The sequence below is a fragment of the Pleurodeles waltl genome, chromosome 3_1 (genome assembly GCF_031143425.1).
Source record: "Pleurodeles waltl isolate 20211129_DDA chromosome 3_1, aPleWal1.hap1.20221129, whole genome shotgun sequence".
Classification (NCBI taxonomy): domain Eukaryota; kingdom Metazoa; phylum Chordata; class Amphibia; order Caudata; family Salamandridae; genus Pleurodeles; species Pleurodeles waltl.
The window spans coordinates 438,337,832-438,357,979 of record NC_090440.1 but is presented as its reverse complement, the minus strand read 5'-3'; positions in this window follow the sequence as shown (position 1 = coordinate 438,357,979).

Genomic DNA, 20,148 nt, shown 5'->3' with positions numbered 1-20,148 from the left:
GGACCAAGCAGTGGGCAAATCACCCACCAGAGAGACTGTGGCTTTGCACTCCCCAGGACCAAGCAGTGGGCCAATCACCCACCTGAGAGACTGTGGCCTTGCACTCCCCAGGACCAAGCACAGGGCATGTTGCCCGCTCCAGGACCAGTGGCATTGTACCATCTTCTGGCTGAGGTGCCCCCTCTATTCCCCTTCCCCCTGCGGTGCCTGTCTATTTTTCGACCTGATGCCCCTGCAGTGTTCTCTCCATGTTGTTGCAGGAGTAAGGTGGGGCCTTGGACTATGTGATGTGGCACTGTGGCCCACGGATATTGAGGACTGGGCAGTGTCCCTACATTTGTAAATATGTATACACTTTTTGATTTTGATGCACATATTTCTACTATTTTATCTTATTACACTCACTTTAATCTATTGGTGTTGTCCTTGCATTATTCCTGAGGGGTACGGGATACATATGTTATGTTGCTGCATCTGCTTGTGTGTATGAGGCTGTGTGTGTAACTCTCTTTTTCCTCCCCCCGTGTGCTAGGAGGCAGTACTCACCGTGGTCGTCTTTGCCGGCGTTAGTGTTCATAATGGAGCAGAAGGTAGAAGAGCATGGGGAACACATGTAGCTCGGGCTCCATGGCGGCGTGGTTCTTCCCTGAGTCTCCAGAGGTTAGTAGTTTCCCTTCTGTGTTCTTTTACCGCCAGGCTTTTGATGTCGTTGGTACTGCCATATTACTGTGGGCGGAACATTGTCTTCTGCCTGGCTGTTGGCAGTTACCACTGTGGTGCCTGTTGGTTTCGTCCTGGCAGTTGGTGTGTTAAAGTGGCTGTCTGAGCAGTTTCCGCCGTGGCCATAATTTCATATTTATTACCGCCGGCATGATGGCAGTATTACTGCCGCTTTATCACCGACCGCCAGGGATGTAATGAGGGCCATAATCTACTTACACTCATTAACCTGGCTACTCCCTTCCTCATCCACATGAACTTTTGAAAGAATATGAAGAGAAGTAGGACAACAAAATAAATATGTCCAAAATCTGAAATATTAATTCTGATGCTCATTAGTTCAGAGGTAAATGCTTTGAGAGGCTTATTCAATATCGCTGGGATGAAAAATCTACCAGATATTTTGGTATCAATGTCACCCCTAGTATTCAAGTTTTATATATGTTAATTTTAAGGCCATTTTAGCAACATGAAAGAGAGCTGCTTTGGTGGCAACCACTGCCAGTCCCATGTTTTGGTATAATACATTTGGGAAAAATTACAATTCTACCTAAAATACTGTACTGTTTCCAGTCCCTTCTGTCAACATCAGGGCAGTGCGCGCTCTACGGGCGACTGGAATGCAAATACCCAGCACTTCCAAGATAACGTAATTCATGCATTATGCTAATGTGCTGTTGTTTAACCTTTTGCATTGCAGAATTTAATCCTGAAGACTTATATTGAAGGTGCTTATAAATACTGTTAATTTGCAATGTATTGCTGAAGGGATTCAGTGTGTGTCAGGATGTGGTCCCTTTCCAGTGCCTTCTAGAAGCTTCCTCTGCAGCATGACTGGATGTGGTTTGTGGGCTGGGCCAAGACTCTATATAAGGGAGCCAGCCCAGCTCCATGTGCTCACTATTCAGAGGTCCCGGTGCAGAGCAGCAGCAACTTCCTGAGCTCCTGTTCCGGAGGCCTACTTTGATCTTCCAGACCTTGCCCTTCACTTTGCTGGTGATTCTTGATCAGGGCGGTAAAACAGAGGTCGGGCTGGGCCCCCAATCCTGTTCTCGAAGGCTTTCGAGTTCTTGGGCCTAATTTTCATGACAAAAGATGTTACCTTGTGCGTGTGAATGTGCGCTTGGCTTTTTCTGGCATTTGCATGCTGACATTCGAATCGGCAAGACTCGCGATTCAGTTCTTGTGCGTAACTCGTGATATTTTATTGTGCACTATCATTTCTTGGCATTCACATGGTGGCATTCAAATTGGCAAGACGCGCGATTCATTTCTTGTGCTTAACTCATGATATTCATTGTGAGCTACCATTTCTTGACACTCACATGGTGGGATTCGAATCGGCAAGACATGTGATTAATTTCTTCTGCTTAACTCGTGATATTCATAGTGCGCTATCATTTCTTGACACTCACATGGTGGCATTCGAATCGGCAAGACGCGCGATTCATTTCTTGTGTTAAACTCATGATATTCATTGTGCGTTACCATTTCATGGCATTTACATGGTGGCTTTCGAATCAGCAAGACGCACAATTAATTTCTTGGCTTAACTCATAATATTCATTGCGCGTGACCATTTCATGGCATTTACATTGTGGCATTCGAATCAGCAAGACGCGTGATTCATTCCTTGTGTGTAACTCTTAATGCTCATTGTGCGCAACAATTTCTTGGCACTTACAAGGTGACATTCGAATCGGCAAGACGCGCAATTCATTTCCCGCAAATGAACTTCATGTTTCAGATCGTTTGTAGTGTGCGCGATCATTTCACGGCATTTGCATATTCTTGTTGAAATCAGCAATGTGCCCAATTCATGTTTCTGCATTTAAAAACTAAGGGGGTTATTACTACTTTGGAGGAGGTGTTAATCCGTCCCAAAAGTGACGGTAAAGTGACGGATATACCACCAGCCGTATTACGAGCCCATTTTATCCTATGGAACTCGTAATACGGCTGGTGGTATATCCGTCACTTTACAGTCACTTTTGGGACGGATTAACACCTCCTCCAAAGTTGTAATAACCCCCTAAGTGTTAGAATTCTAGATGTTGCATTATATGTACATAATAAGTCCCTTAATACAACTTGTATGTTGTTCCAGAAAAGGTTCAGATTATTCCTTTGTCCTCATGTAAAAAGACTATGTTTGATTTTGAAAACATAATTCTAGAGGGTTCTTATGTTTCTAGTCAATGTGTAACATTTCATTAAGAGATTCATTGAGAAGTTGTATTAATCATTCTTAATTCCTTCCCAGGTACCCAGACGTCTTGAGGCCTAGTTATTTAGTCCATGCTTACGTTATCCATGGTTACAGTATGACAATGCTTAGAATCATAGTCTAGTAAAGAATAATATGATATGATCTTGATATTGTGTGTTTTAACCTTTTGCTTCCTACAGGTGTCCTTCCCAGCTGTTCCCTACCTGATCCCCTTTTCCCCACTTCGACTCTCTTAGACTCTGTGACATTCTAATCAGAGTATTGGAGCTGTCTTGTGGTGGACATGTTGGGAACGTTCGCAGACCCTGAGGATCTGGTGACTCTGACACCTTCCTATAGATACACCCAAGAGCTAGCTTACAGTGCTTGACAAGCATTTGCGATGCAATGGGTCTCACGTTTGCTTGAGATAAAGCTATTAGTGTTGTAAACTCCTAACTGGACTTTTCTTGCCACATAAACGGAAAATGAAAAGTAAAAGTTTCACATAACCGACGGCCGCCATGAGCACAAAGCAGACACACAAAAGGAAACAGAAGTTTGCTTGCAGTGAAACGTATCAGCAAAAGTGCAATTACTCATGTAACCAGCAAAAGCGCAATTATCCATGTAACCGGCAAAAGTGCAATTATCCATATAACAGGGTCGATATCATGCAAAGCACTCGACTACTGCCCACGGAGATCATGCTGTCTGCAAAATAAAGAGAAAAAGTAGTCCAGAAGTCATTCGGAAAACATGGAGCCTCAGATGTTCTCAGTAGTTGCCAGTGCTCTCGAGGAAGGCTAAACTCCAGAAAAGGCATAATGTACGCATGCCTTCCACTAATGAAATCATGCAAATTTTGTAAAGGCAAGCCCACGAACCAATGAAAGTGATGGCCATGATATGGGCGTGGTTAAAAGCCCACAGAGAGATTACACCAGGGACAGAGTGCTTTGCGTGCTCTACCCTAAAAAGGCTCTTTTGAAACTTAAGTGGGGCAGAGAACAGCCTTGTATAGCTTGCAAATGATGCGCCGGCCTATAGATAGAGGAGGCTTGGAGTGGCCAGACCTCAAATTAGGATATGTCCTTCTCATATGATGTGTTTTAACACTATGGCCCTCATTCTGACCTTGGCGGTCGGCGGAGAGGCGGCGGTCGGACCGCGAACAGACCGGCGGTATTAAAAATGGCATTCTGACCCTGGCGGGAACCGCCAACACAGCCCGCCAACTTAACACTCCGACCGCCACAGCGGTACAAACAAACAGCGCGGCGGTTCCCGCCAACAGCCCGGCGGCAGACAAAGTACCGCCCACCCTATTACGACCCACCAATCTGCCACCTTTTCCGGGGCGGGAGCACCGCCGATAAGAACACGGCGGAAACAGACTACGAACGGGAAAACGCTCACCTCTACGCACTCCACGCGAGATTCCGGCAGTATGGAGCCAGAGTTACAGGTCATCCCCGCACTCCTATTCCTCCTCATATACCAGGAGCACGCCCGGCGGCGCGGAAGACATCGGTGAGTACTGCACCTACGACACAGGGGAGGGAAAAGATTACCGGCACACACCCACCCACCCACACCCACTACAACACACACATCAATGCATTCCCACAGATCACTGTCACAACCCACAAACCACCCCCCTCCGAAATAATGCAAAGACCAAAAGAAGAGATCATAAATGGGCAGATATATTGAAATATGTACGCCATTAATCCCAATAAATAAATAAACTATGTACAAAATATATACAGCTACTAAATGTAGTCCAACCACTGTCCGTGGATCACAGGGGTCCTGTGCAAAGGGGCAAGGCCCAGTCCCACGACAAGAACTCCACGGAGAGAACACTGCAGGGGCATCAGAAAGAAAATAGGACAGGCACCTCAGGGGGAAGGGAAGGGGGGGCACCTCAGCCACTTGAGTACACGACGCCAGATCCACGAGGGGACTCCATGACCACTGGCCCATCCTGGGGAGAGCAAAGCCACAGTCCATACAGTCCATACAGTGGGTGGCCTGCCCACTGGGCCATCCTGGGGAGAGCAAAGCCACAGTCCAAACAGTCCATACAGTGGGTGGCCTGCCCACTGGGCCATCCTGGGGAGAGCAAAGCCACAGTCCATACAGTCCATACAGTGGGTGGCCTGCCCACTGGGCCATCCTGGGGAGAGCAAAGCCACAGTCCAAACAGTCCATACAGTGGGTGGCCTGCCCACTGGGCCATCCTGGGGAGAGCAAAGCCACAGTCCAAACAGTCCATACAGTGGGTGGCCTGCCCACTGGGCCATCCTGGGGAGAGCAAAGCCACAGTCCATACAGTCCATACAGTGGGTGGCCTGCCCACTGGGCCATCCTGGGGAGAGCAAAGCCACAGTCCAAACAGTCCATACAGTGGGTGGCCTGCCCACTGGGCCATCCTGGGGAGAGCAAAGCCACAGTCCAAACAGTCCATAACAGACCCCACTGCCACTGGAGGAGGCAAGTTGGCCAGAGGACATCCTGCAGCCCTGCCCGAGATAGATCCTGCCCTGCCACGTCTGCCAAAGGGCCAGCGGTTCTTGCCTTGAAGGGCCCAGTTCAGCGGTTCTTGCCTTGAAGGGCCCAGTTCAGCGGTTCTTGCCTTGAAGGGCCCAGTTCAGCGGTTCTTGCCTTGAAGGGCCCAGTTCAGCGGTTCTTGAGACGGCGGGGCCCAGTTCAGCGGTTCTTGCCTTGAAGGGCCCAGTTCAGCGGTTCTTGAGACGGCGGGGCCCAGTTCAGCGGTTCTTGCCTTGAAGGGCCCAGTTCAGCGGTTCTTGCCTTGAAGGGCCCAGTTCAGCGGTTCTTGCCTTGAAGGGCCCAGTTCAGCGGTTCTTGCCTTGAAGGGCCCAGTTCAGCGGTTCTTGAGACGGCGGGGCCCAGTTCAGCGGTTCTTGCCTTGAAGGGCCCAGTTCAGCGGTTCTTGCCTTGAAGGGCCCAGTTCAGCGGTTCTTGCCTTGAAGGGCCCAGTTCAGCGGTTCTTGCCTTGAAGGGCCCAGTTCAGCGGTTCTTGCCTTGAAGGGCCCAGTTCAGCGGTTCTTGAGACGGCGGGGCCCAGTTCAGCGGTTCTTGCCTTGAAGGGCCCAGTTCAGCGGTTCTTGCCTTGAAGGGCCCAGTTCAGCGGTTCTTGCCTTGAAGGGCCCAGTTCAGCGGTTCTTGCCTTGAAGGGCCCAGTTCAGCGGTTCTTGCCTTGAAGGGCCCAGTTCAGCGGTTCTTGCCTTGAAGGGCCCAGTTCAGCGGTTCTTGAGACGGCGGGGCCCAGTTCAGCGGTTCTTGCCTTGAAGGGCCCAGTTCAGCGGTTCTTGCCTTGAAGGGCCCAGTTCAGCGGTTCTTGCCTTGAAGGGCCCAGTTCAGCGGTTCTTGAGACGGCGGGGCCCAGTTCAGCGGTTCTTGCCTTGAAGGGCCCAGTTCAGCGGTTCTTGAGACGGCGGGGCCCAGTTCAGCGGTTCTTGCCTTGAAGGGCCCAGTTCAGCGGTTCTTGCCTTGAAGGGCCCAGTTCAGCGGTTCTTGCCTTGAAGGGCCCAGTTCAGCGGTTCTTGAGACGGCGGGGCCCAGTTCAGCGGTTCTTGCCTTGAAGGGCCCAGTTCAGCGGTTCTTGAGACGGCGGGGCCCAGTTCAGCGGTTCTTGCCTTGAAGGGCCCAGTTCAGCGGTTCTTGCCTTGAAGGGCCCAGTTCAGCGGTTCTTGCCTTGAAGGGCCCAGTTCAGCGGTTCTTGCATTGAAGGGCCCAGTTCAGCGGTTCTTGCCTTGAAGGGCCCAGTTCAGCGGTTCTTGCCTTGAAGGGCCCAGTTCAGCGGTTCTTGCCTTGAAGGGCCCAGTTCAGCGGTTCTTGAGACGGCGGGGCCCAGTTCAGCGGTTCTTGCCTTGAAGGGCCCAGTTCAGCGGTTCTTGCCTTGAAGGGCCCAGTTCAGCGGTTCTTGCCTTGAAGGGCCCAGTTCAGCGGTTCTTGAGACGGCGGACGGTCTATGGCCAACTGCTAAATGCCTGGTGGTGCCCTCCTGGGCAGCGGGGATGGTGCTCCTTCACTGCCCACCTGGGCTGTGGGTGGTGGGGCCCTCCTGGCCAGCTGGGCTGGGTCCTCCCTGGGCAGCGGTTATGGGGCTGGTGGGCTCTCCCGGGGCAGCTGTGCCGGTTCCTCCCGGGGCAGCGGCTATGGGGGTTGTGGGCTCCTCCTGGGCAGCAGGCCTGCTGCCTGACCTCTCCAACTTGCTGCCCTTGCCCTCCTTAGTCGTCGGCCTGTGGCCCTTTCCTCCCTTTGGAGCTGTGGCAGGTGACTGTCTCTGGGTGGTGTCCGGGGGGGATGTAGAAGGCGGGCTCCTGCAGCGCCCCTTCCGCCTTCTGCTCCTCTTCCCAGGGGGTGGGCTGGCTGTCCCCTTGCTGCTGGGCGAAGATCCAGACATGCGGGCTGGCGGGCTCCAATACCCCTGCACCCTTGTCAAGGGGGCTGCAGGGCTGGTGGTGGCTGAGGTGCTCTTCTTACCCCGACGAGAAGGAGGGGGGGGCTCAGGGTCAGGAAAGAAGTTAGTAGTGGCGAGGAAGAGCTTCTTGGGACAATGGAGAGTGGTAGGTACAGTGGGAATGGGAGTGGAGGGAGAGGATGTGGTTGTAGGTGAGTCACGTTTGCTGTCTTTGGGTGCAGGTGCAGGAGGGATAGGCTGTCGTGAGGTGGATGGCTGTTGGGTGGGTGGGTGGCTGCGTTTGTGTGGTGTGGAAGAGGGGGTGACAGACACAGTGGGAGAGGACACAGGGGACGTGTAAATGGCAGTGGGGATGGTGACTGCACGTGTGCGGACTGGAGTGGAGGGTGTGCTGGTGATGGAAACACTGGCTGATGGTGAGGTGAATGGAGGTGTGAGTGTAGACGTCACAGGGAGGGAGGAGGGAGACGAGGAGGTGGGGGTCACAGAGGTGGTAGTGACTGTTGGCATGTCTGCATCGGAATGTTGCGTGTGTGAATGTCTGCGTGATCTGTGGTGCTTATGTTTGGATGAGCTTCTCTTGGGTGTTGAGGTGTGTGCAGGCTGGTCTGATGGTGTGGGTGGGACAGGCAGAGGAACAGGAGACTGGGAGGAGGGAGTTAGTAGAGGCAGGCAGGAGACAGGGACAATGGCTGCCGTCAGTGCTGAGGCCAGAGCCTGGAACGATCGCTGATGGGCAGCCTGACCCGAATGAATGCCCTCCAGGTACGCATTGCTGCGATGAACCTCCCTCTCCACCCCCTGGATGGCATTCAAAAGGGTAGTCTGCCCAACAATGAGCGTTCGGAGGAGGTCAATGACCTCCTCACTGAGGGCAGCGGGGGTAACAGGGGCAGGGCCTGAGGTGCCTGGGGCGAAGGAGATGCCCGGCTTCCTGGCAGAGCGGGCACGGGGCGAACGCGGAGGGGCTGCTGGGAGGGCGGAGATGGTGCGCTGGGTGGCGGCTGTACCTGTAATGGCGGGGGGCACGGATGGTGCCACCCCCGCAAGGGAGCCCCCTTCCGAGGACGTGTCCGTGTCGCTGCAGGCTCCAGTCGTCCCCGTCGTGGAGCTCCCCTCGCCCTCCGTCTCACTGGTCCAGTCTGACTCTGTGGCATGGCCCTCCTGGGCCATGTGAGATGCAGCTCCCTCCTGCCCCGATGCCACTTCTCCTCCGCCTGATGATGCTGATGCACACAAGCACAGAAAGACAAACAAAAAGGGGGGGGGAGAGAGAAATAAAGGGATATTGAGTACATGGATCTCCGGTACAGTTAGCGGACATGACAGACACAGATGCCCCCTGCACTAAGTTGCGCACTTGGGGTCCGCTACGCATTCCGTGGAACATGCCCTACACGCCTAGAGTTGTCAACTGCACCCATGGATGACACGGCCCAGGGATGGCTGTACTGACACACTACTGAGGGTGGTGACTGGGGACACAGGGGCTTACGGGGGTGCCCAGCCTACAGATATCGCCCTGGCCTAGGGGGACCCACAGCCCTCCTCCCCCACCCAGACACCTCCACTGCACGACAACAGAGTAGATGATGCTTGTACTCACCCCCTTGTGTCTGCTGTGCTGCCCTCACGCGCCCATCCAAATCAGGGTAGGCCACCGCCAGGATCCGGAACATCAGGGGGCTCAGTTGACGGCAGGCACCCCGCCTACGTTGGGAGGCCATCCCCAGCAGAGACTCGGCGGTCTTCTTGGTCCCGCGGCGGATGTCCTCCCACCTCTTGCGGCAGTGGGTGCCCCGTCGATGGTGGACCCCCAGGGCCCGGACTTCCTTGGCGATGGCACGCCAAATCCCGATCTTCTCATGGGCGCGGACCTATGTGACACGTACAGGGAGGGAGAAATACCACGTTCAAGTTACTCAGCATTTTCCTTTCCAGTGGCCCAACGCCCCCCATCCCCGCCAGGCCCCCCGCCAGGCCCAACATGCCCCCCATCCCCGCCAGGCCCCCCGCCAGGCCCCCCGCCAGCCCCAACATGCCCCCCATCCCCGCCAGGCCCCCCGCCAGGCCCAACATGCCCCCCATCCCCGCCAGGCCCCCCGCCAGGCCCCCCGCCAGCCCCAACATGCCCCCCATCCCCGCCAGGCCCCCCGCCAGGCCCCCCGCCATGCCCAACATGCCCCCCATCCCCGCCAGGCCCCCCGCCAGCCCCAACATGCCCCCCATCCCCGCCAGGCCCCCCGCTAGGCCCCCCGCCATGCCCAACATGCCCCCCATCCCCGCCAGGCCCCCCGCCAGGCCCCCCGCCAGGCCCAACATGCCCCCCATCCCCGCCAGGCCCCCAAGCCACCCAGTGGCCCCAAATCCAGATAGAATTAAACTCACTTGTTGGTCTGGAGGACCGTAGAGTAGCGCATACTGGGGGAGGACCCCATCCACAAGTTTCTCCAACTCCTCTCCAGTGAAGGCAGGGGCCCTTTCCCCAGTCGCAGCAGCCATTGTCCCTTCCAGACCGAGGTCACAGCAACACTTGCAGTATAGGTCCTCTCCTGTGAAAGTTCAAGTCGCAAGTGGATAAGTAGATAGAAAATGGCGGTCACGTCCGCGGCGGTGCGTACCGCGGCGGTGCGTCCCGCCACCGCCGGCGCCCTTCGCCATTGGCTCCTGAAACCCATAGGCTTCAATGTTAACCAATGCGGCTTCGCGCCGCGGTCTTGGCCCGCCGCCCGCCGCGGTGTGCCACGCCAGCGCATTGACCTCACATCCCATTGTCACACTTCACAGGTCAGGCAGCCGCCATTTCCAGGGCCCACATGGCTCAATTTCAACTGCGTCACACAGGCCTAGGCCTTGCATAGCCACTCATACACGCCATTCACTGCATAGAGAATCGTATACTGTGCTAGCTGTGAGTACGTACCTGTGGGTTGCCTGACTGTGTGCTCCATGTTGTCCTTCCTAGGCACCGTCCGCTGGGTTGGGCGAGGAGACGGATGAATCCTCCCGTGTACCGACCGCTGGTGGACCTGTCGACAATGGAAGAACGCCACATTATCCTGACCTACCGTCTTAACCGTGCCACTATCCATGAACTGTGTGCCCGGCTGGAGCCCGACCTGATGTCCCCCATCCGCCAACCCACAGGGATTCCCCCTCTGGTGCAGGTCATGTCAGTACTCCATTTCTTGGCAAGTGGGTCATTTCAGACAACCGTGGGAATTGCTTCTGGGATGTCTCAGCCCATGTTTTCAAAGGTGTTATCCAGAGTGTTGTCTGCCCTGATGAAATCCGTGAGGAACTACATCATTTTCCCTGAGGTGGGCGAACTGGCTACAGTGAAGGGTGATTTCTACGCCCTTGGACATATTCCCAACGTAATTGGTGCCATTGATGGGACCCATGTGGCTTTGGTTCCCCCAAGAGACAGGGAGCAGGTGTACAGGAACAGAAAAAGTTACCATTCAATGAACATCCAGGTGGTGTGTTTGGCTGACCAGTACATCTCGCATGTAAATGCCAAATTCCCAGGGTCAGTGCATGACGCCTACATCCTCAGGAATAGCAGCATCCCTTACGTGATGGAACAGCTACAGAGACACCGTGTATGGCTAGTGGGGGACTCTGGGTACCCCAACCTGTCGTGGCTACTGACCCCAGTAAGGAATCCCCGGACCAGGGCAGAGGAACAGTACAATGAGGCCCATGGGCGTACTAGGAGGGTGATCGAACGCACCTTTGGCCTCCTAAAGGCCAGGTTTCGCTGCCTGCATATGACCGGTGGATCCCTAATGTACTCACCTAAGAAGGTGTGTCACATCATCGTGGCCTGCTGCATGCTTCACAACCTGGCTTTGCGCCGCCAGGTGCCTTTCCTGCAGGAGGATGGTCGAGACGGTGGTGTTGTGGCAGCGGTGGAACCTGAGGAGAGTGACGAGGAGGAAGACGACGGGGCTGAAACAGACAACAGGGACAGAATCATTGAACAGTACTTCCAATAGGACACAGGTAACATTTCAAAGATAATTTAGTAAAAGTTAACTACTCTGCAGCATCTCTGCTGCCTGTCTATTTGCCCCAGTGTATGATGACTGAGTTTTGGCTTTTCCCTCCCTATTTCAGATCTGGGGTCCCCACTACGAGTCCTGTGCTTCGTTTCCCCATGGACTACAGCTTTGTGGCAGCTGTTTGTTGACTTCACCATGTACAAGGACATATTTGCACTGTCATGTCAATTACAATCTATTGAAATCACAGCCAGACTCCTGATATTTTGGTGCAAAATAGGTGTTTATTGAAGTGCTCAAAATGGGATGGGTGGTTTCAAGTGGGTGGGGGCTATGGTGAAGGAATGTCCATGGCAGAGTCCAGAGTAACAGTCACACAGGTGCATTGTCCAGAGGCCTGTGGAGAGATGGAGCATGGGCAGTTCGAGGATGGACAGGGTGACAATGTGGGACAGTGGGATGACATCAGGTGGTATCCATTGCTGGCGGGGGTCTTGACATCCTACTCTGTCTTGCGAGATCTCAGGGCCCTCTTGCGGGGTGGTTCTTCTCCTGCAGGAGGTGGGGGTCTGGTGGGCTGCTGCTGTGCGGGGGCCTCCTGTCCACTAGCGCCGGCGGAGGTGGATGGCTGTTCTTGGTCCCGGCTAGTGGCAGGGGCCCTTGGGTGTTGTTCAGTGTCCGCCCTGCTGTTTACGAGGTCCTGCAGCAGCCCTACCATGGTAACCAGGGTGGTGTTGATGGCTCGGATGTCCTCCCTGTACCCCCGATAGTGTTCCTCCTGCAGCACCTGGATCTCCTGGAACCGGGCCAGTACCGTCGCCATCGTCTCCTGGGAGCGGTTGTATGCTCCCATGATGGTGGTGAGGACCTCGTGGAGAGTGGGTTCCCTGGGCCTCTCCTCCCCCCCCTGTCGCACAGCTGCCCGCCGAGTTGCCCTGTTTCCCTGGGCCTCTGCCCCCTGGCCGGTGTGCCCACTACCACTGCCCCCAGGTCCCTGTTGTTGTTGGGGTGGTGGGTTATCCTGGGTGCCCTGTAGTGGTAGACACACCGCAGATTGACGCGCCCTGGAGACAGAGGCATGGGCCCGCTGGGTGGGAGCTGTGCTGGTGTTCCCAGAGGGGTTAGGGTCTATAGTGGCCTGTGCCTGTGTGAGGGGAACCGACTGTCCAGAGGTCCCCGATGGTCCGGGCTGGTCATCGGTGTCCAGATCGACAGAGCTGCTGTCATCGCTGACGGCCTCTTGGGTGGGGGGTGTGGATAATTCTGGCCCCTCCGCCGCGGTGTGTTGACGGTCGGGTCCTGCAGGGGTATAGAGGTATGGTTATAGTTTCAATGTGTCGCATATGGGTGTATCTGTGGGTTCTCGTGTCCCCAAGTGCTGGCATTCGTGTGTGGGGGCTTTGGTGAGGGTGGCTTGTGGGGGGGATGTGTATATGCATTGGGCATGCTTTGGTGATGGGTGTCCATGCTTAGTGGACGCATGCAGGCCTAGGTTTTGGGATGAGTGGGTTGTGATGGTGAGACATTGGCGGGGAATAGGTGTGGTGGGGGTGGGGGTGAGGATGGTGGTGGGGGTGAGGATGGTGGTGGGGGTGAGGGTGGGGGTGAGGGTGGGGGTGAGGGTGGGGTTCGAGGATGGGTGTGAGGGTTGGGGTCTGATTTCGCATGCAGGTGGGGGGGAAGCAGTATTGAAGCTTCAACTTACCAGTATCCATTCCTCCGCCGACTCCTGCGAGGCCGTCAGGATGCAGGATGTTCAAGACTTCCTCCTCCCATGATGTGAATTGTGGGGGTTGAGGTGGGGGTCCTCCGCCAGTCTTCTGCACGGCGATGTTGTGCCTGGATACCATGGAACGCACCTTCCCCCGTAGGTCGTTCCATCGCTTCCTGATGTCTTCCCGATTTCTGGGGTGCTGTCCCACTGCGTTCACCCTGTCGACAATCCTCTGCCATAGCTCCGTCCTCCGGGCAATGCTGGTGTATTGTATCTGTGTGCCGAACAGCTGGGGCTCTACACGAACGATTTCCTCCACCATAACCCTGAGTTCTTCGTCTGTGAAGCGGGGTTGTCTTTGGGGTGCCATGGGGTGGTGTGTATGATGTGTGGGGTGGAGTATGTGTATTTAAGTGAGTTGAGTGTGGTGGTGTGTGTTGTTTTGTGTGTGGATAGTGTGTGGGTGATGGTGTTGAGTGGCTGTGGCTGTTATGTTTTGGATGCTGGTGTCTCGCTCTTGCCTTCTTTACGATTTTGTAAGCGTAGGGGTTTGTGGGTGATGTGGGTGTTTTATATTGTATTGTGTGTGTGGGAGTGGTGTGTGTATGTGTATCAGGTGTGTGGGATTCAAATCGTCCAATGTGGGTGAGTTTTGTTCGTTGGTGTGTGTTCTGACCGCGCCGGTGTGTCCCGCAAATGGAATACCGCGTTTGAATGACCGCCGCGTGGATTCGTGGGTCGTAATGGGATGGGCGTATTTCTGTTGGCGTGGCGGTGGAGGTTTGGTCACCTCCACCTTTCCGCCGACCGCTGGTCTGGCGGTCTGTTGTGGCGGTCGGATTTTCGGAGGTTTGCCTTCTGCGGGTCAGAATGACCGTGGCGGGTTTCCGCGACCGCGGCGGGATTATGGAGGATTTCTGACCGGCGGTAGGCGCCTTTTACCGCCGAGGTCAGAATGACCACCTATATCTCAGCATGACTGTAACGCTGGCCTGCTTAGAGGCAAAAGAAAATGCATCTAACAAGACTAGTGCCATTTCCTGGTGCACAGCCACCAAAAACATGATTCCTGTCTTAGGAAAGACAGGAGTCATGCCCACCACCCGAAAGGCCAGCACAGGGGACAAGTGTCCCCTGGGCATGGCCATTGCACCCTGTACCATGCAGGGGGGGCAAGATAGGGCCACTGATGGCATTTGTTGGAATTGTTTCCTTATGCAGGGTCATCCACAACCTTTTTGCCTCCTGCCTCCTATTTTTTCTGATCTGTTGCTGTTGGCTTTTGACCTCTGAGCACTTTACCACTGCTAACCAGTTCTAAAGTGCATATGCTCTCTGTGTAAAATGTATGTAACTGGTTTATCCATGATTGGCATATTTGATTTAAGAGTAAAATCCTAGTAAAGTGAACTAGAGGAGCCAGGGCCTGTAAATCAAATGCTACTAGTGGGTCTGCAGCACTGGTTGTGCCACTCACATAAGGAGCTCTGTAATCATATCTCAGATCTGCCAATGCAGTGTCTGTGTGTACAGTTTTTAACTGTAAATTAGACTTGGCAAGGGTACCCACTTACCAGGCATAACCCTTCCCTTTTCTTACATGTAAGGCACCCTTAAGGTAGGCCTTAGGTAGCCCCAAGGGCAGGGTGCAGTGTATGGTTAAGGTAGGACATATAGTAATGTGTTTAAATTAGTTTTGCAAGGCCTGTCCCTCTCATAGAATAACACAGGGCTACCTTTAAATAGGATTAAAGTGTAGATTCCCCTTGGGAGCAGATGGACTCTGAGCTCACAATTTAAAAATACATCTTTTAGGAAAGTTGATTTTAAGATGGTGTGTTTGAAAATGCCACTTTTAGAAAGTGAGCATTTTGTTGCTTATACCATTTCTGTGACTCTGCCTGTTTGTGGATTCCCTGTCTGGGCCAGTTTGACAGTTGGGCTGGTTGCACCTCACACTAGACAGTGACACAAAGGGAGCTGGGGTGTAGTCTGCATTTCCTGATGAGCCATCTGTGCTAGGAGGGAGGGGATGAGTGGTCTGCCCTCACACAATGCAGTCTCCATCCCCCTAGTGAGTTTCTGGGACCTGGCCTGGGCAAGGCAGGATTTCACACTGCTTTGAAGTAGGCCCACTTTAAAGGAGAAATGGAGTATAAGAAGGGCACCCAAAACCACAGACTTTAGATCACTTCTGGACACCAAGTGGAACCACTGCCTGGAGATGAGCTGAAGAGTAGTTTGACTGTTGGGCTGGTTGCACCTCACACTAGACATTTACACAAAGGGAGCTGAGTGTAGCCTGAATATCCTGATGAGCCATCTGTGCTAGGAGGGAGGGGAGGAGTGGTCACTCAAACCTGAAAGGGCTGTGTCTGCCCTCATACAAAGCAGTCTCCAACCCCCTGGTGAGTGCCTGGGGCCGGGCCTACGCAGGATTTCACATTCAAAAGAGACTTTACTTTGAAGAAGCCTACTTCACAAGAGAAATTGGGTATAAGAAGGGCACCCAAAACCACAGTCTTTAGAAAAGCCTTCTGGAAACAAGAGGAATCTCTGCCTGGAGAAGAGCTGAAGAGCTGAGGAAGAAGAGCTGCCCTGCCTGTGACTGCTTTGTGGAGCTAACCTGCAGGTGCTGCTTCTGCCAGAGTAAGAGGGCAAAGACTGGACTATGTGTGCCTTCCATCTTGAGCAGAACTCTCCAAGGGCTTGATTTAGAGCTTGCCTCCTGCTGTTTGAAGTCTCAGAAGACAGCAAAGACTTCTCTCTGCCAGCACCTGGAGTCTCTGGAGAGACTCCTACTCTGCCCTGTGGTGCCTATCCAGTTCCTGGGACCCTGAAAGAAGAAGCTGGCAGCCTAAGAGGAGGAAATCCACGGACAGAGTGCCGTGTGGGGAAAAGATCGACGTGACTCCTATCTGCGGCTGAAGAAACTACGCGCGGCCGGCTCTGCGGCTAAAAATTGACGCTTGGCGGAAATGCGACCGAAGAATCAACGCACTGAGCTGGAGAAATGACAGTGCTGATGGAGGTTGGGAGTTTGCAACCCACGCTGCGTGGTTTTCGGATTATCGTGCGGCTGGATTTCCGACGCAAACACTGCTGGCCTGCTCGGACCCGAGAGTGCTGACCGGATCGACGCATCACTCTCCTGCGGAGAGAAGAAGCGGCGTGCCCCGACCCGACGAAAGGAGAAACGACGCAAGGTCTCACTCGTAAGTGAAAGCGATGCATCGCAAGCCCTTTTTGACGCACACTCATCTGTACTATTTATACCTGTGCTATGAGTTATTTTTGACGCACCAAGGTACATTTTCATGCTAACAGTGTTAGTGTGTGTTTAAAACTACTTAAAGACTCTTTTTGATTTTTAATTGATAACTTGACTTGTGTATTGTGGATTTTTGTTGTTTTGGTCTTGTTTTGTTTAGATAAATATTTCCTATTTTTTCTAAACCTGTGTTGTGTCATTTTGTAGTGTTTTCATTAAGTTACTGTGTGTGTTGGTACAAATACTTTACACCTAGCACTCTGAAGTTAAGCCTACTGCTCTGCCAAGCTACCAAGGGGGTAAGCGGGGTTAGCTGAGGGTGATTCTCTTTTACCCTGACTAGAGTGAGGGTCCTTGCTTAAACAGGGGGTGGCCTGACTGTCAACCAAATATCAAATTTCTAACAGCAGTTAAAAAAAAATAATAATACATACTTACCAATACCTAGCTTACTTACCAAGAATGGGCCCCCCATCCTCTGGTGTGGGTAGAGATGTTCCTGGGGCTTGAGGAGGGCACCTGTGGACCCATTCCATGGTTTTTAACCATGGAATGGGTCCACATCTCCCCTAACACCTGGTCTGACCCAGGTATTAATTAATGGTGCAAAGCAGGCTTTGCACCATTATTTAGCCCCTCCTCCCACCCGTGTGTCATTTTAGCACGGGGATAAATATGGGGCTATGGGGATCTCATTAATGCAAGGTAGGTGTACACATCCAGAAAATGGTGCAAACTCCTATATTTTGACGTTAGACAAGTGTAACGTCAAAATATAAATATGGGGTTTGTGCCAAATTTGCGTCAAAAACAATTACGCAAATTTGGCGCAATTAAAGTATAAATATGGGCCAAAGGCTGATAAAATACTTTTATGGAACGGTTTGTGAGCTGTCAAAACAACTGTGGCATTGCTAGCGCAGGTGTCTTAATAAAAATTATTAATGAGTATTTATGTATTTTGAGTAATAAGTTTATGTAGAAAATGCAATAACGTAGAAAAATAATGCATGCATTGAAAATGTGATCACGAAGGATGGCCACCAAATGTTAACGAAATGTACTAAGGACTTAACATTGAGCAGAAGTTGAATTGTAGTTACCGCCCTGAAGCATCAGGACTAGTGGAACAGATGAATCGTACCTTGAAGTAAAGAGTTGCAAAGATGTGCGCTGCTATGAATTTGAAATGGCCTGACGCGTTACCTTTAGTGTTGATGTCAATGAGAAACACACCTGACAGGAAGACAGGACTGTCGCCACAATAGATCCTCATGTGCAGAGCAATGAGGTTACCAGCGGTACCAGCAAATGCACTGGTCAACATTACGGATGATATGGTGTTGGATTACTGCAAAGGTCTGGCTGATGTGGTCCGCTCTTTTTCTCAGCAGGTGGAGGTCACCACACTGCCACCGATCCATGACCCAGGACACAACATGAGAGCTTGGCACTGGGTTGTCATCCGAACACACGTGAGAAAGATGTGTTTGGAGCCTCGTTGGAAGGGGCCATACCAAATGGTCTTGACAACTACCACAGCTGTAAAGTGTGCTGAAATTCCGAACTGGATTCATGCAAGTTACACAAAGAAAGTACCATGTCCACTGGATCATGAAGAAGCACTGTTGAGAGTACGACTAACAGTGAGACAAGTCTCAGGGCTGGAAGGAGAACAAGGGGGAACTGAGACCGGATCTGAGCTTGTTGGGGATGGTTCAATCACTCCTGTGAGAGACAAAGGAGAAAACCTTCAGGAGGGTGACAGAGAGTCTATCTCAACTAAAGCAGCAAGACAGCCTAGTCAAAGAAAGGCTTTCCCAGAAGCAGACAATCTTGAGAGACAAAAAGAGCAATTCCCAGACCCAGAAGGGGAAGGAGTTGAGGTGGATCAAAGTCAAAGTGATCCGACTACTCCTGAACCGGTTGCAGGTCCGTCAAGAGAAAACACCACAGAACAAGGAAAAGGGTTCAAGCTCAATTCTGAAGAGAATACTGACAAAGAGTCCACTGAAAGGAGATAAGTTGCCGGAATCACAAGTGGAGAAAGGGAAAGAGGTGGTTGTCAAACCATCAATCGAGGAAGAAGTAGATACAACAAATAAAGTGAAGGAGAGCTGAATGGTAATCGAAAATTGAAGAGAAAGAGAATAGCAAGTCAAAGATATGCAGGTCCTGAATAGGCGTATGCAACTACTAACAAATGGCAGCAAGAGTTTTTGTCTTTTTGTTTTTATAGAGAAGTTCTGGTTCAGTATTTTGGCACGTGAAGGAAACTGATGAACTGAACTGTTGAAACCATCTGAGAGAAATTTTTGAGAAAGAGAATGTTGAAAGTAACTTCCAGAGACATCGAAAACCTGATTTGACTTTTGAAACCTGATTTTGACAGCTGCTAACCGATTTTGACAAGGGTTGCCGGAAGTGAAACTGAACTGCTGAAAGAAGAGTTGTTTATTTTTGATTATTGCTGCAATCTTTTCTACATTTCTTCTGCTTTCGGATTCTTTACCGATCATGAGTAACATTAGTCAACAAGGTAGAGGTGCTAGGCGCTGTAAATATATGAGCATTGGTTTGGCGATTATGTGTGGGATATTGTTTGTGGTGTTGATTGTGGATATGTCTGCTCTTGATAAGAGAGGAGCCAACCATACTTCTGCTTTTGAGATGACTACTGCACTAACGGCATTAGAGACGTTTAGGTTAGATGAGAAATATTTGCATGAGAATACTAATGCGCAGGGAGAACTTTCTTCTAGCGTTTTCTATTGCTTATTGAGTGAGAATGTTGAGACCATGGATGCAAAGAATTTTTTTGTGTGAACGCAGATTCCTTCATCAGTCGAGGAAGGAGTCACCTATCACAGTTTACCTCTAACCTACTGAATAAGTTGTAGTCTGTTAATAACAAGATTTTATAACCAGGAGTACATTCACTAATTCTATTCCAACTATGATGTTGTGTTTTCGTTGTTCCTATAATTAGATATTGGAGTAGAGTAGCTAAGGATAATGATATAAGTAGTTAGAGATTTCTTTGAATCTACATTGACGTTTGGTACAGAAACAATTTGACATGCTTGCTTACACCTTTAGAGAAAAGCTTCTTAGATCACACGTATGACAGGAGAAAGGCATTAAAAGAGAAATTAGAAAAGGACTTACAATAATGATTATGCTTATAGTACAATTAAAACGCAAGGGAAATTAGCTTTAGATGCACAACACATAGGGAAACTGTATACATAAGCATAAATCGCACACTGACATTTTATTTGTGGGAACGAGTGAATGTAGGCATGTGTTTTTGTTTCAGAGTACAGAGGAAGGAGTCCTCTTCTGCTATAGTGGGAGATATATTTGGCGCAGTGATTCCTTCAGTTGGGAGCCATTTTGAATTCGATAAAGATTCGAAAGTTGTCTAATATTGTAGATAACATGCTGACAAATTTTTCAGGGGACATACTCCTGATAGATACTGAATTAGCTGCTGATAGAGCTACGACTTTTCAAGATCGTCTTGCTTTAGACATTCTATTAGCGAAGGATGGTGGATTCTGTAGAAAGATCAATTCTAGGCATTGTTGTTCATATAGTCCCGGTAACAGTAAAGAGATAGGAGACTTACTTACTAATCTCACTAATGCAAGTGCTGATTTGAAAGAATTGAAAGAACCATGTGTTTGGGAAATGGTTGGCAAAGGGTTTGCTTCGGTGGGGAATTGGCTCAGAAACATTTGGAATGGGATTCCATTGAAAATATTACAAGGG